At 33.4% G+C, this 18,276-nt stretch overlaps 1 non-coding gene across 1 annotated transcript; it reads right to left on the bottom strand.

Moving 5' to 3' along the window:
- Window positions 1–13,037: 13,037 nt before the first annotated feature.
- On the bottom strand, window positions 13,038–13,202 carry LOC114232457 (U1 spliceosomal RNA). Its single transcript, XR_003618504.2, has one exon. It is a non-coding gene; the product is annotated as a U1 spliceosomal RNA (small nuclear RNA).
- Between the last annotated feature and the right edge of the window lie 5,074 nt (window positions 13,203–18,276).

Raw genomic sequence — 18,276 nt, 5'->3', positions numbered from 1 at the left:
ACCCTTTGAGACAGAATGAAGGGACCTGGAGATTATTATGCTTAGTGAAATAAGCCAATCAAAGAAAGATAAATACCACATCATCTCACTTGCATGTGCAATCTAATGAACAAAATAAATTGACAAATAAAATAGTTCCAGAGTCATGGAAACATGGAACAGACTGAGGAATCTCAGAGGGAGGCAGGAGGGAGAAGAGATTAACGAAGAATTTACTGCATATATGTATAACACATGGACACAGACAATAAGAAAGTGAAGGACTGGGGTGGTGGAGTGGGAACTGGGTGGAGGGAGGCAATGGGAGGAAAAAGGGGGATGTCTGTAATATTCTCAATAATAAAGATAAATCTAAAAAGATAAATTTGAAAAATAAAAAAAATTAAATACATACATATCTTAGAATTTATGAATCAAAAGAATATTTTTAAACTAAAGGAACATTTATAAATGTAACCTTAATATTAGAAATTTGAAAAGAAACCATTAAGAGAGTGAAATCACAGAGCACAATTAGAAGTTGTTTGCAAAACTATAGCTGACAAATAATTCCTTATGTTAGAGAAAAAATAAACTCAAGTGAAAATTTGAACTCAGAGAAAACGTTCAAATGACCAAATTGACCCAACCTTATTAATAACCAGTGATCTGCAAATTAAGTCCACAGTAAACCATTTACATACTCAAAAGAATGGTTAGAACAAAGATTTATGACCCTTAATTCACTGGTGGCAATGTAAACTGGTTCAGAATCTATAAATTTATCCCCTAAAATATTTTATCATCAATGTGTTGTGATAACCATAGTATATGTGTATATTTTTAATTTAAAGTGCTTATCTTATTTAACTTTAGGAAGCCAGATGGAAAAATAGGATAACAAATCTAATTCTGGGTTAATTTTATTTCTTACTAGAGGCCCGGTGTACAAATTGGTGCACAGGTGGGGTCCCTCGGCCTGGCCGGTGATGGGGGCCGATCGGGGCCGGCTGGTAGCAGGGAGGGACCGTGAGAGTTGGCCAGCCACAGGAGGTCGGCTGTGGGAGTGCACTGACCACCAGGCAGCAGCTCCTGCATTGAGCGTCTGCCCCCTGGTGGTCAGTGTGTCATCATAGCAACCGGTCGACTGGTCATTCATGCAACCAGTTGTAATGGTCGCTTAGGTTTTTACATATATATAGATGCTAGTAAACAAAGCTCATGTACAAGAAAAAATATCAAACATGGTACATGAAAGTCTCTCTTTAAAACTAACATGATTTTATGTATTATACATTTTAGTACCTATTACTGGAGAGCAGTAGTTGCAATGCATTTTATTGTGTTTCAGAATTAAAGATAGTTTAATCATTAGACATACAGATATACTCTGACAGATTCAATTAACAAAAGCTGTAAGACAGTCTGTAAAATCCAGTTGGGAGTCTAATCTTTCAATTGTTTAAACAATATCTCCCAGTGGGAATGTTTTTTTTAAAACATGTTTTCATCATTGATTTGATAAGAGAGTGATGTATACATAATGACCTAGACAAGAAAGAGTATTCAAACTGTCATTTGGAATCCTTCTCTATTCCTTCTAAATATTCTTAGCTGGAAAATACTTTTGATTTCAATCATTCATGTAGCAATTAAATAATTATTAACTACTGCATTTCTTTTAAGATTATCACAGTTAACTTCTGTGGTTTTAAAGATGATATCCTTAAGGACAATCATATTGCTTCTACACTTAAGTCTGTCCCCTTGAGTTCATGTGATTCTGAGGAACTCTCGTTTGTATTTTTAGAATAAGTATAGAGGTTGCTAAAAATTTAAAAGAAGTGAACTTTGATCTTATCTGTTCACTTTGCAGATAATGATAGTGGTCTGTTAAGTGAAACGTATAAAACAAAGTTGAGAGAAGGACTAATTACTATTTTTGGTTCAAGTGTTCAGACATTAAGTTATACAGTGTCTAGTAAATGAAAAGTGCTTATTAAAATATGTTAAATGAATATTAAAGCACCAATATAACAAAAATACATTATAATTTAAATTAGTGATTTTATGTTTCTGTGAAACATTTTAAAAAATTGAATTATTTTATTTTATTATCTTTATTGTTGAAAGTATTACAAAGGTCCTCCTTTTTCCCCCATTAACCTCTTCCAGCCTGCTCCCATCCCCCACTTAGGCCCTCACTACCCCATTGTCTGTGTCCACGGGTTATGCATATATGCATACAAGTTCATTGGTTGATCTCTTCCCCCCCACCCTCCCCTATCTTCCCTCTGAGGTTCAACAGTCTGTCCATGCTTCTATGTCTCTGTCTCTATTTTTGATCATCAGTTTATTTGGTTCATTAGATTCCACATATGAGTGAGATCATGTGATACTTATCTTTCTCTGACTTATTTTGCTTAGCATAATACTCTCCAAGTTCATCCATGCTGTTGCAAATGGTAAAATATTTCCTTTTTATTGCCACAAAGTATTCCATTGTGTAAATGTACCAAGGTTTTTTTATCCACTCATCTGCTGATGGGCACTTAGGCTGTTTCCAAATCTTAGCTATTGCAAATTGTGCTGCTATGAACACAGGGGTATATATAGTCTTTCTGAAGAGTGTTTCGGGTTTCTTAGGGTATATTCCTAGAAGTGGGATCACTGGGTCAAATGGCAGTTCCATTTTTAATTTTTTGAGGAAATTCCATACTCTTCTCCACAGTGGCTGCACCAGTCTGCATTCCTACTAAGAGTATGCTAGGGTTCCCTTTTCTCCACAACCTCCCATCAAATAAACTACTAGATTTGATAAATGAATTCAGAAATGTAGCGGGATACAAAATCAACACCCAAAAACCCATAGCATTTTTATACACCAATAGTGAACTCTCAGAAAGAAAAACTAAAAAAATTCCATTTACCATTGCAATAAAAAATTAAGTTACTTATGGATAAACTTAACCAAGGAGGTAAAAGACCTGTACTCTGAAAACTACAGGACATTAAAAAAAGAGATAGAGGAAGATATAACTAAGTGGAAGAATATACCATGTTTATGGGCTGGTATAATCAACATCATTAAAATGTCTGTATTACCCAAAGCAATCTACACAATGAATTGTTATTTTAAACTAATGTCTAAATCAAGTATACATGAAAGTTGTTTTATTTTAGTTATTTAATCATTACTGGTTTTTATTTTTGTTGAATTATGTTATTTTTGTTTTAATGATTATTGGCACAGATGTAATGATACATTTACAATTCTACTTTTAGTATGCAAATTCAACTACTGTTCTTCCTTGTTATGATTACTTACCAATATCATTAAATGATTAGTAATAATTCCTGAAAATAAATTTGGATATTTTCATAAAAATTGCTGAGTTCAACTGGCAATTTGTATATGTTTCTCCCTTCTCCTTTTTACCCATCCCCTCAACCTCCTACCATCTGACAACCATTAATGTATTCCCTGTATCTATGAGTTTGTTTTGCTTTGTTTATTTATTTTGGTGTTGTTTTTTATCAGATTCCACATACATTTTAAATCATATAGTATTTGCCTCTCTCAGTCTTATTGCACTTAGCATTATACCCTCTAGGTCCATCCTTGTTGCCACACATGGCAAGATTTCATTTTTTTTGGCTGAATAATATTTCACTGAACATATGTACCACATCTTCTTTATCCATTTGTTTAATGATGGACACTTAGGTTGCTTCCATATCTTGACTATTATATTTAATGTTTCAATAAATATATGTCTTTTCAAATTAGTGTTTTAGATTTCTTCAGATAAATACCCAGAAGTAGAATTACCGGTTTATTTGGTTCTATTTTTAATTTTTGAGGAAGTTCCATACTGTTTTCCATAGTGGCTGCACCAATTTACGTTCCCACCAATGGTGTATGAGAAGTCTCTTCACTCCATTTCCTGGCCAACACTTGTTTAATGATTTAATTGATGATAGCTATTCTGATAGGTATGAGGTTATATGTTATTATGGGTGCCATTTGCATTTCCCAGATTAAGTGATGTTGAGCACCTTCCTTTAAATGTACTTGCTGGCCATTTGTATGTCTTCTTTGGAAAAATACTGACTCAGTTCCTCTGCTTAATTTTTTTAATGGGATTGTTTTTCTTTTAGTGTTAAGTAATGTGAGTTCCTTATATACATTTTATGTAATAGACTTACTAGGGTGACCACTTCATAAGCTATGTAAATGTCTAATCACTGTGCTGTACACCTGAAAGTAATATAATATTGTATGTCAAGTGCAATTTTTAAAAATTAAAATTAAAAAATACTAATTTCAACCACCAATTTCAAATGTAATATATAGTTTGTGATTCATAAAATATAATATGTAATTTATGATATAACAAAATCTAAGATTTGGGAATCTAGTAACACAAATCAGTTGTTTTTAAAGAACAGGAATTTAAAAGGAAAAAATAGCATTTTTCTTTCACATTATAAGTGTTCTCATTTTAATCACTTTCTAAACATCTGCTGACTACCTCAATACCCTTTATCGTGCCTTTCATACAGACAGGCTTTGTGTGTGTGTGTGTGTGTGTGTGTGTGTGTGTGTGTGTGAATAATCCTATCTAATAAAGAGGGACCATGCAAATTGACCGTCACACCATCACAAAGATGGCAGCACCCATAGCCACAAGATGGTGGTGCCCTTAGCCATAGGATGGTGGCACCCAGTCCCCTCAGCCCCAACAGAGTCCCCCAGTCCTTTCAGCACTGCTGGGGGTGGGGGGTGACAGTCACATGGTCCTACAGTCCTTTCAGCCCATTCGGGGAGGGCGGCAAGTGCACAGTGTGGCTGGACGCTCCCTCAGCACCCCCAGCACCCCAGGCCTGGCCAAAGGCACAGGCAAGCCTTGGATGGCAGATGTCCAGCAGCCTACATCTGGCCCAAGGCACAGGCAAGCCTCGGATGTCGGCTGCCTAGCTGCCCCGGGATGCCTGAGGCTCAGGTAACCAGGGCCGGCTAAGGCTTGCACTGCCGGCAGTGGCAGCAGCAGAAGTGTGATGGGGTGTCACCTTCCACTGATCGCCAGGTTGCCTCCTGCCCTTGAGGGCTCCCAGACTGTGAGAGGGGGCAGGCCAGCTGTGCTGTACACCTGAAAGCAGGCTGAGAGACCCCCTGCTCCAGTGCATGAATTTTCATGCACCAGGCCTCTAGTAAATCTACAAGGTACGATGTTTGCAGCACTTAAAAAGTATTAAAGAAACAAGGTGTGGGATTTAGCATGAAATTTACACTATTGCAATGTAGTCAGAACTTGGCCCACGGTGTTAATCAAAGGTAGCAATTAGTTTTCTAGTTGAACTAAAACCTCCTAGTTTGAGTGTTAATGGTGGATAGAGTGAAAACATTATAAAGTAATCACTTGGGCAGTAAAGCCTGGGCAGGCATTTGCCATATGGGCATATTGCAAATAATTTGCCAAAGTTGTCTTGCAAATGCTTAAATATAGGAGTGCTGATGAAGAATTGGGATGGAAGAAATTTGAGCCTTTGCTTTCCCTGTGAAAAGAAGAAAGTCACAATCAACCTTGAAATTGTCCCAAATTTATATGGCTAAAGGTTGTTGCTCTGAGGATCCTCATTCATTCAATTGACTTTCTTTCTCATCTAAGTTGATTTGTTAGCTACTGAATTTATTTATAGTCCCAGAACTCAAAGAAAGTGCTTGTTTGACACTTAATAAGTCCTAATTTGTTATTTGGTAACAATTTTCTGTAAAATTACTAGCTGCATTTCTATTTTCACTCAGGAGAGTATTCATATGATACTATTAGGGTTCATTTCACTTTGAAAAAGAAAATGGACTGATCATTTCAGATATGTTGACTAGATTTTTGGAAACCATTGAATACCATAGAGAAATATGAAGTATTTAGTGCATAGTGCTAAACTGGCATACATATATATAATGTGTTTATCACTTTAAAATTCATTATTTTTTAGGCATGTTAGTCACAAATTCATATTAAAGAACTGAGCTGTTTAACAAAGTGCTGATACTTTGCTGTTTAAAAAATGTCATTTGAATTAGTTTACAAGTAAAAATAAATGATTATATATTATTTATAAATATTGCAAATATACCAAATCCATCCTGTAATAAATAACAAGGAAGCAAACTGATAAATTATTTCATTATACAGAATAACATAATCTACATCATTTTCATTTGTAAAAAGATACCAGCACTTTGTCCTAATTTGTCTAATATTAGAAAAGCAAGCTTTTTAAATATATATATGTGTGTGTATTGATTTCATGAGAAAGAGAGAGATAGAAAACTCAATGATGAGAGAATCATTGATCGGGCTGCATCCTGCACTACCCCTCTGGGGAGGGAGCCTGCAACCCATGACCTCCTGGTTCATAGGTTGATGCTCAACCACTGAGCCATGCCAGCCAGACAAAAAGAAAGCTTTTTTAAAGAGAAATTGTATGATAATTTAATTGAACTTTGTACACTTGGTATTTTATGAGTTAATTGATATGCCCATATCTGATGAAAATAATTCACATATAGTATGCTATTCTCCCTCTAATATTTTTATAAAACCATTTAAATAAACATTAATATTACATGACTAAAACATCATATATTTAGTAAAAATAATTGTGAGGTAGATTTTATAATATCATAGTTGACATCTTTGTTTATTATAAAATGTTTTATTTCTCAAATGACAAATTATTGAAAAAGCAATTATTAAAATTTTCAAAAATTGTTTTCATATTCTATAACATGTATTTCTACCTTCGTCATACGTAGAATAATGCTATTTATCAATGGCCATTCAGTGAGTTATCCTGGCCACATTAGCCTCATTTCTATTCCAGGAATGTAGGAAGAAGACTACAACACTAACTCCATGGGTCAAATCAGAAGTAAGTTCTATGGCTTAACTAACTTACATTACATTTTAATACCAAGAATACAAACTTTTTAGAAAAGAGAGGGTACAGGGGCTGTAAAGTTACCTGTGTAAATGTGGGATCCTGAAGCTTACATTGTATTATCCTATGGGATAGGTCTTAAGCTTTATTACCTTCATGGTATTAGCCTCCTATTATGGGTCTTTGTTAGGTGATTAGCCTGCATGGAAGTAAATCCATGGCTAAGTATCTCACATTCTTTAAGGCTCTGTTCCATTGTCACAGTTTTAACAATGTCTACTACACTATCTTACCCTATCCTCCAGCACTCCTGGATCCACTTTAAATCTCTGTTTGTCTTTGTTCCAGGTTGCATAGCATCTCACATACTGCATAATTATATTAGTCTTTATGTTGTTTATTTACCCCAATAGAAATTAAGGTCCATAAGGGCAGAGATTTTTCATTATTTGGTTTATTGATGATTTTCAAATGCTTAGATCATTATCTGGCACATGGTAGATACACAACAAAAAATAGTTAATTAAAGGAAGAAAGAGGCAGTCTTTTCACCAATGATTTCTCCATATTGTACCCATTATTACTTCTCTAAAAACATGTTAGCTTGATAACTTCTTTCAACATTTTAAAAATTGTTTACCATGAATGGTTTCCTGCTGAAGTTAAACATCAAATTCTTAATGTGATCTATGCACTCTTCCTAATCTGATTCAGTACTCTCTCTCCAATTCCCTTCCAAGTCATCTTCTAAAAAAATCTCAACACATTATTCCTCCCAAACTGCATTTCCACCTCATTCAAATGCTCATTTTATTTTTTGCCTTCACAAAGTATCTCCCCATAACCAAGCATGTCAAACACAAAGGCTAACATAGGCCAAATAAACAAGGCACATGGCCTGCAGGCCTCGAGTTTGACATGCTTGATCTACAATTTCTCCCTCCTGCTCTCTTTAATCTCACACACACACACACACACACACACACACACACACACACACACACACAGATAATCTTCTTTACTAGATTGTAAGCTTCTTGAAGGAAAATAAAATTACCTTTATAATTATAAATTTAGTATAGTGACAGGACCATGGTAAATATTAAACTAGTAGTATTTGGTGAATACATTAAGTTAACCTATTATCTAACTGGAAGTTCCTATGTGAAGATCTTTCAATAGCATATAAAATCATTTTTAAAAGGTTTGCATCAGCCAAAACCAGTTTGGCTCAGTGGATAGAGCATCAGCCTGTGGACTGAAAGGTCCCGGGTTCGATTCCGGTCAAGGGCATGTACCTTGGTTGTGGGCACATCCCCAGTAGGGGGTTTGCAAAAGGCAGCTGATTGATGTTTCTCTCTCATCGATGTTTCTAGCTCTCTATCCCTCTTCCTTCCTCTCTGTAAAAAATCAATAAAATACATTTTTTTTAAAAAAAGGTTTGCATCAAAAATACCTAAAATTACAATTTTCACTAAAGAAATATAAGCTGTATTATAAATAAAAACTACTAAAAATTATGTGTTTCAATCTTCCTATCTTCTTCATTAAGTAAGGAATGAAAACTCTCAATCTTTCCAGCTAAATCATTTTCTATTAAGAGTGTGCAGACCCCCAGGCCTCCACGTGATTGGAAACTGATATCCAATACAACATATTCTGAATCTAGACTTTCTTGCGCCCACATCATCTTTGAGATCAGCACTGCTCACACATTGTCTATTGAACATTGTGTGTCCCATAAAACATCCTAGCCTTAACCTTGGCAAACTTCCCTGTGGGAAGAATGGATAAAGGTATAATCCTTATATTCCCTTGTTAGCCATCATGTTCTATATTTTTTTCTTTCAAAATAAATCCACCTTGTTATATGACATTGATAAATTTCTCCCCAAGTCCTAGTGCATATGCACCAGCCTTGCATGTCAATGGAACAATGGGAACTCAAACACGTTGCTGGTGGGAATGTAAATGAGGAGAGCAATTTGTGGTGGAATTTTTCTCAATCTAGGAAGACTGAAGATGTGCATACTCTTTGAACAGTATGACCCCTAGCTCTGTACCTAGAGAAACGGTGTCAAATTCACAAGAAAATCCATTGCATCAGTGTGTATGATAAAAAAGAATAAATATTCAAAATGTTCTTGAGATGTTAAATCAATAAATACTCTGAGGTATAATCATACAGGTATGAAACAGATAATAAAGTTATCAATATAAATTACACACACACATAGAGTGGAAATGTAGAATAATATATACAGTATGTAGCATATGCCTTTAAATGGGCGACGTCTTAGACATAAGGAAATATAAAATGGAAATATAAAATACAAAAATAATCTTTTTTTTCCTCTAAGCTAAAAAGTGAAAATTTACCTTAATTTGAAATTCTGTGTCCTTGATGAAGTATCAGTGAGGATTCCTTTTATGCTCAAGAAACAAAGCCTTAAAAAATCCATACACATTATCTGGCCCATTTTTTCATTGGATTTTTGTTTGGTGTTGAGTTGTGTGAGTTCTTTATATATTTTGGATATTAACCCCTTAATGAGCTGTTGTTTGCAAGTATCATCTTCCATTTGGCTAGCTGCTTTTTTTTTTTTTTTTTTTAGTGTTTATTTTGCTGTGCAGAAGCTTTTTAGTTTCATATAGTCCCATTAATTTATCTGTGCCTTTATTTCCCTTGCCTTGGGGGTCAAATTCACAAAATCTCTAAGACCAAGGTCCATAAGTTTAGTACCTATGTTTTATTATATGTAATTTAATTTTTTAGGTCTTATATTTAAGTCTTTAGACCATTTTGTGTTAATTTTTGTAGAAAAAGCAGTCTCATTTCTATATGGCAATAGAAAATGATTTGAACTTGAGTGATGGGCACACAATGCAATATGAAGATTGTGTAACATAGAAATGTACACTCAAAAACTACATATTAGCCCTAACTGGTTTGGCTCAGTGGATAGAGCATTGGCCTGCAAACTCAAGGGTCCCAGGTTCGATTCCGGTCAAGGGCATGTATCTTGGTTGTGGGCACATACCCAGTAGGGAGTGTGCAAGAGGCAGCTGATCGATGTTTCTCTCTCATCGATGTTTCTAACTCTCAATCCCTCTCCCTTCCTCTCTGTAAAAAAATCAATTTATATATATATACACACACACACTACATATTATTAATCAGTCACCCGAACAATTTTTTAAAAAATCCAATACATTCACAGAGTGAAATATGTCATCTAAACTTGGCTGTTTGTTACCAGGAAATTTTTGCTAGAGTTAATTATAAGAGAAGCTGCTAACTAAGTGGATTTGATAAGCTGGGAACACAGATGTCCCTAACTATTTATGTCGATCATGCCTGTCACCTGAGGAGAGCTTGATAGATATAGAAGGGTTAATTTTTATTTGAACATTTTCTTTACCCATTAAATATAAACAATGTTTTTAGTTTAAATGCCTTTTTTTTTTAGCACACTTGTTGTTTCACAAATGTTAAGCAATTATTTAAAATCATTAAATGAATATTGGGATTGGAGCATTTGCATTAGGGATATCAATATTCATAATGAAATTGGAATTCTTAAATCAGTGTGTTATCAATAAAGAATGGAGAGAAAAATCAAGAAAGTAGATTATAGGACCACAGTGAAAAATTGCTTAACATTTATTGTCAAAATAATTTAGACACCTACTCAAATCATTTAAAAATAAATACCATAAGGATTAATAAATGTAATATAAAAATTACAGTACAAGTAAGTAGAGGTAAACTGGTATTTATTTTCTGAAATGGGAAGAAAAAATTATAAATGGACCAAAACCAGTTTAAAAGTAATTCATATCATTATTTCAATGAACACAGATTAACACAACTTTTGATACTATTTTTCCTACGAGTTTATAAAGATATAATTTATTATGCTAAATGTTGTAAAATTTGTATTAAATGAACATTCTAATGCATTCTTGAGAATAATATACTTAATTTTAAAGCTTCTTGAAAAAAAAAATTACTAGGTCTTCCCATAGCTTACAATTTTGTATACAGTTTAACTCAGTACTTCCTCTTTCCAGAATTTTGAAGAATTATCTTTGAAACGTAGATATTATTATACACAGCTATGTTATCTTTAATAGAAAAAATAAACAATGTGTTCAACTATGGTGAATTGATTAAATAAATTATGAAAAAATGTATGGATTACTATGCATTTATTAACAGTTTTATTTAAAATGTGTGATGAACTATGCTTAAAAATTATACTTAGTAATAATTGCAAGGTCCAAAATATTATATGTATAATTGTTCAAAATTTATATCCCTAAAATGTGGGAAATATAGACAGTAATTATTTTTGTGAAACCTGATTAATGCCATTGATTTTTGTCTTCTGCATATTATCTATGGCAAACATGCATTTCCTTTATATCAAAATGAAACCAAAATCTAAAATAATACAAGCAGAATGGTTTAATTACTGCAGTTAGATATATATAATGAAAATGACTAGATGTTCAGATTTCACATTCTTAAATCACACAGGTAAGAGTACGGCAAAGGTTTTCTTTAAAATAGTGTCAAGAAAGTGCATTCAATTAACATAGCCCACTGGAAAATTAAGACTATTAAAATTTCTAGAATAATATTTTTTATGAAAGAAATTAGAGGATCCATTTTTTACTTTGTAAATATAATCATAGTGTATAATTTATAGTTGAAGCAAAAGCATATTTTAGCAAATAAAATATTTTATGTTCTGTTTTAAGTTCCTATTGCTGTTATAAAATATTCATAAATTGGATAGCTTAAAAACATCACAAATTTCTTAGTGTAAAACTTAGGAGGGAGAAGCCCAAAATGAGATTGATTGGGCTAAAATTAATTTATGCTCAGGCCCATGTTCCTTCTGTGAGCTCTAAGATTGATTTCTTTTCTTTTCCAGCTTATAAAAGTTATCCGAATTTCTTAATTTGTAGCTCCATTTTACTCTGATGTCTACTTCTGTTGTCACTTTTCCTTTATCCCTTTGCTCCTACTATCACCTGGCCTTTCCTCTCTGCTTCCATTGCAACACCACATTCTCTCACTCTGACTCTGCTGCTTCCCTTTTGTAAGGCGCCTTATGATTACTTGAGGCTCATAATCCCCCATATCAAAAATCTTTCACTTAATCCACCTGCAAGGCCTCTTGCCTTATAAGGTAACATATTCACAGGATTCAGGGATTAGGGTATGGCCATGTTTCGGGTGCCTATTTCAGCCTAACATATGCTCATTTAAGTTTAATATTAATCTGGAAGATCAATTAAAATAGTTTTTGGTGGTCTAATATAATTTTTTTCTCTTTGATACATGGGTAATTTCGGGTTAAATTTGTGACAATTTTAGAAGGTGTTTAAATAAGTACATTGGCTTTAGTGAATAGATTAGTTGAGGGACTAAATAGCTTTTATATATTTGACAAATTCAATGAAATATCACACAAATTACTACACGTAAGATAAATCTATAAGGTACATCAAAATTTATTAAGATATCATCTTCTTAAACAACATCTTAAGGATCTGTAAATTTATAGGAGTCTAAACACATAACATTTATACCAGTCAAATTTTATGATTAATTAGAAAATGTTATTTACATTATTTAGTATTAAAAATACACTTACATTATTTAGTATTCAAACAAAGGTTCTAATAGTTAAGTGAAAAATGTGCTCTTGGAGCCAATGAAATTAAAAGTCTAAGCAATTAATCAATCTCAGTGATTAACCACCTCTTTTCTAAATAAGTAGAGAATTAGGTAGTGTATTTTTAGCATACCTATCCTCTTTCAAATTTTGAAGCCCAAGACATGAATAATTATATTTTAAAGTTTTTGAATATCAATCAGGGTAGAGAGGAGTTCGATTTTGAATGCCCAGAGCTGTCATAAGTAGCCAAAATTAATTGAAATGGCCATTGATTTCCTTATAAGCACATGTGTGCTTTAACCCTGATCTAGTTAAGAATCCAGTGATGTTAATTTACAGGGATGATGGATGGGCAATATAAAAATACATATATGTGATGTTTTTCATATTTAAAATGATTTTTACACATTTTTAAAGGGGAGAGTGTGAACTCAGTTCCCCACTACCACAAATTATGCAGTTGAATTTCCCAAATGTGGGGAAATCTCAGGGTCAGCACATTTGGAGTGCAATGGATAAGCTTTGCCCTGACAAAAAAACCACCTTCCTGACATGGTATCTCCCCTGCCAGGTAAGTATTGATTTTTACTTTTTATATTCATAAAACGACCCTACATTTTAACAAATTGAAGATGTTTTACCTGAAATAATGAATTCAATTACTAGCTTAAATAGTTGTATTCCTAATTATTATGTAATTAAAAATGTAAATAATGCTATGGCTGAAAACCTAATGTAACTAATGAATGGAACCTGAAAACCAACTAGTCAGTTGATGAATTAAATACCCATTTCTGTGTTTTTGGTAAAGTAGCTCATTTGCTTCAATATAACTAAACCACAGATTAAATATATTTCTTGAATTATACCCTTTGTGTTGTATTTCACAGATAGGGTCAATGTTCCCAGCAATTGTTCCTAAAGTATTCCCATTTTTTAAAAAATGTGAAGTTGTGTTAGGTAAGTAGTGATTATGTATTTTTTAAGTAGGTTCAACTTATTTACTTCTTGGAAAATATGAATAAAGGTTTATCAACTAATAAAAAATATATAGTTATTATAGAACACATAGATAGGGATTAACTTTTAGTGAGTTTACTCTTTATATATGTCTAGGTTTTTATTACCAAATGTATACATATGTTAAGCTGAATTTTCTTGAAATTACTATAGTCTGTGTTGTTTGAAAGAACAGGAAATCAGGTAATGAGGTACATAATATAGATACCATATTTGTCTTATGTCTTTTGTCAAAGATTAACCATCATTAAGTATTTCTAATTAAGATAATTTTAGCAATAGTATAACTATATATTATAAAACATTTAAAATTTTAAAAAATGATGGTATTGTCATCATAATAATTCAAAAGAGTTAGCATACAAAAATAACATTATTTCCAATATAACTGTGACTCAGTGTACCCTTCCACTGGGGATTAACCTTCCTTCTAACTGACACATACTTTCTATTCATATGTTTATACCATCATACAAGGCATGGTTTCTGGGGTTATTCTAACTCCTCAGAGCCATTCTACATATCTGCATTCTGATTCATTACAAGTTAACCCAGTCTTGATTTTTGGAATTTGTGTTAGCAGTAATATTTGTTGCTGGGCATGCAATGGTAAATAATGCTGATGTGATTCAGAATTATTCTGCTATATCAGTTAAAGTTTACAATTTAACTCTACAAATACACTGAACCCTAAAGCAATACTGGAGTGGAAAGGAATGTAACATTAAATAGTGGTTTATTCTTAATACTTAAAATTTTAATAAATCAATTGGGTTTAAAAAATGCATATTCAGTATTAACTTCATGCTTGAGTTACGCATTTCAATCTATTCTGACTCATTTTAGAGTCCCTCTTTCTCTGTATCATTCTCTCTGTCTCTCTCTCTCTCTCTTTCTCTTTCTCTCTCTCCATCTCTTTCCATAGACAGATGATAGATAGATAAACACATATCCCTCAGATTAAGTAATTCCTGTTAAGTAGTATGAAGCCACTTATTCAATTTAAAGTTCTATTTCAGAATTTTTGATATTCTCTCCATCCCTTCTTCTTGGTTAAAAAATAAATAAAAATGTTAAACTGGTAAATGAAAAAGAACAAATTTTAAGAACCTGACATTATAAAAAGTGTTCTCAGTAAAATTTGTTGCATTACTTTTCCTTGCTAATATAACAAATTACCAGAAAATTAAAGGCTTAAAACAATACAGACACAGTACTGTCTCTTATAGTACTGGACTTCAGAAATTCATAATGAAAAGTAATGGGTTAAAATGAAAATGATGGCACCACTACATTCCTCTGGAGGCTTGAGGGGAGATATTTGTTCCTTTGGTCTTTCCAGATTCTAGTAGCTACCTGAATTCCTTCATTTTGGTCCCCCCTCCTTCAGTAAAACAACGCCAAGTCAAATTGTTCTCACCTGGTACCATTCTGGCTCTGGCTTTTCTGTTACCTTGCACTTTGATTACACTGATGGAGCTTCATAATCCAGGATGATTCCACTTGCCATTGTCCTTAACTGAATTAAACATGTAAAATCCCTTTATCCTGTAAAGTAATATATTTGCAGCTTCCATGAATCAGGAACTATTCTGTATGCTGCTATAATGGTGAGTATATGTCATGATATATTTGTATCTCTTGGGCAGGAGCATTATTCTGCCTACTACATCTATCTTCTAAAAAAATGTCACAAAGATGCCCAGGCTAGTGTGGCTCAGTGATTAGCATGTCAGCCTGAGAACTGAAGGGTCGCAGGTTTAATTCCCTGTCAAGAGCACACACCTGAGTTGCAGGTTTGTTCCCTGTCCCTGGTCAGGAGGCAACCAAATCATGTGTCTCTTTCACATGGATCTCTCTTTCTCTCTCTTTCCCTTCCATCGCTCTTTAAATGTAGCTGAAAATACATTTAGAAATACACTACCAAAGTCACTCTCTAAAAAAAAAAAAAGATTTGATAAACTGGATTTCATTAAAATTAAAAATTGCTGCTCTGTGAAAGACATTGTCAAAAAAAAAAAAAAAAGGAAAACATAAACCAAAGACTGGGGAAAATAATTTTAAAAGACTTAGTTAATAAAGGACCATTATCCATAATATATAAAGAATTCAAAATTCAACAATAAAAAGCAAACAACCCAATTTTTAAAAGTGGAACAAAGACCTTAAGAGATACCTCACCAAAGACGATCTGCAGTTGGCAAATAAGCATATAAAAAGTTGTTCCATCCGAAAAGGCTACATTCTATATGGCTTCTTTTTTTTAAAAAAATATTTATTGTTCAAAGTATGTGTTCCCTTTTTTTACCCATTGAGCCCTTCTAGCCCGCCCCGCCCCTCACCCCAGGCCTTTCAACTATATGACATTCTGGAAAAGGCAAAAATGTGGAGGCAGTAAAAACATCAGTTGTTGCCAGGGGTTAGAAAGAAGAGAGAAATGAGTAGGTGGATTACAGAGGATTTTTAGGGCACTAAAACTATTCTGTATGCTGCTATAATGGTGTGTATATGTCATTATATATTTGTCCAAAACCACAAATTGTACATTGAAAATGAATTATAACGAGAACTATCAATTCTGGGTGATTGTGATGTGCCATTGTTGCTTAATCCTTGTTTAAAAAAAAAAAGTAAAACATAAAAAACAATAAAAAATATTCTGATGAGTGACTTTAATAATAGGAAAGTTATGTATGTGTAAGCAGGGGTATGTGGGAAAAGTTTGTACCTTCCATGCAATTTTGTTTTGAATCTAAGCTGCTCTAAAAGGTAAAGTCTATTAAAAATACGTACATTTAGAGTAACCAAACAAAATCAATTTGATCAGTAGGGTTGTATCCACTTCAAATATATTGAGTATTGCACTGTACCAGACACTGTTATAGACATCAATAATTTTAAATATTAATATTAGAGATGACACCATTCTTTCTGACATACTGTTTGCAAAGAATATTTTTAGATTTCTGTTTATTCCAAGATAGTTTCTAATTTTTACTCATGATATTAAGCCAGTTTAACTAAAATTACATGTAATATCCTTTTTTCTGAGACTGAGTATGTTATTACTAATTCTATACAGCAAGTTCCATCATTCTTTAAGACCCAAATTGAATGCTCCCTCCCCGTGACATCTTACTTGTCATTCTAACTGTACTAAGCTGTTTCCTCCATGATTTCACAGGTCCTTGTCTTCTATATCTTCCAGCATGTCACATTTATTTATTAATCTAAACAGGCATGTCTCCCACTGATGGGGGACACTTGGGAACGGAAAGGATATCATATTTAAATTTGTAATGCCCATAACTTGCAAAGATACTACCACAAATAAAATGTACTCAGTAAAACATTTATTGTTTATTAACTTAGTAGTTAAATAGAGATGATTGGGATCATGTCATTAAGAATTAAAAGATATAATGCAATGGTGATTTAAAATAAATACTGAGTACTTAAATATGACCTTTACTCATCTGCCTCTTGTTTTCCATTCTCTGGCTTTTAATAGTAAGGCCAGTCACAGTAGGAATTTTACATTTGGTATTTTAGTCTCTCCAGGTGATCATAAATATAGTAGCTTTGTGGAAAAGCTGTTGGCTCTATATTTCTGGGAGTCACTCTGAGGATTTTCACTCAGAGGTTTATTATCCTGAAAGTCTTAAGAGTCATTTTCATGTCAACTATTACGGTCTGCAGTGCTTTGCAATAGGTGACTCTAGGCTGATTCCATTTGTTCTCAAAGTGTCATCAACTCTAAAGGAGTCCATTATAGCTAGATGGCATTCTTGTTATTTAAATATCTGCTGACAGTCAAAGAACTATTTCTGTTCCATCATGCCATTTATGATCACTCAATGCTGGCTGAAATTTCTCAGAGATTCCTTGGGAAAAAATGATATAACATTTTCATCTTACCCTTTGCTACTCAGTAAAGGAATAAAAGTAAAAAATACAGATGATATAAATTAGCCAGCAGTCAAGTTGTCATTTTAAAATAAGTATTCAATATTACACATGCAACTTTGAACTGAATATACACTCATATTTGGATATAAGTAAATAATGGGATTTTGTTGCTGCCAATAAAGCCACCTTTCCTTTTACCACATTCTGTCAGACCTGCTTTTTTCTTATTTGGTTAGCCCCTGATATCAAAGACCATGCAGCTGTTAAACAGAAAGTAAAGTAAATTTCCTGAATCTTTTCATAACGTGACAGTAAAGATTAACTTTAAAAAAGCCAGAGCCCAGCCAGTGTGGCTCAGAAGTTGAGCATCAACCTATGAACCAGGAGGTCATGGTTTGTTTCCTGGTCAGAGCATATGCCTGGGTTTAAGGCTCAATCCCCAGCAGGGGGCATGCAGGAGGCAGCCAATCAATAATTCTCTCATCATTGATGTTTCAATCTCTCTCCTTTTCCTTTCTTCTCTGAAATCAATATATATATAAGCCAAATACAGGGAGTGAAAGGAGAAGATAATTGTTTAGATTTTATGGTTTGTATTTAAATAAATAATCACTTAATTAAGACAAAAAATTAGGAAGAAATGTCTATGTCTATTTAGTTCTTTCCACTCTCTATATATATCCACACACATACAGGGTGGGCAAAACTAAGTTTACAAAGAATT

Source organism: Eptesicus fuscus, chromosome 8, assembly GCF_027574615.1.
Source record: "Eptesicus fuscus isolate TK198812 chromosome 8, DD_ASM_mEF_20220401, whole genome shotgun sequence".
NCBI classification, from domain to species: domain Eukaryota; kingdom Metazoa; phylum Chordata; class Mammalia; order Chiroptera; family Vespertilionidae; genus Eptesicus; species Eptesicus fuscus.
This window is presented reverse-complemented; position numbering and strand designations above follow the sequence as displayed.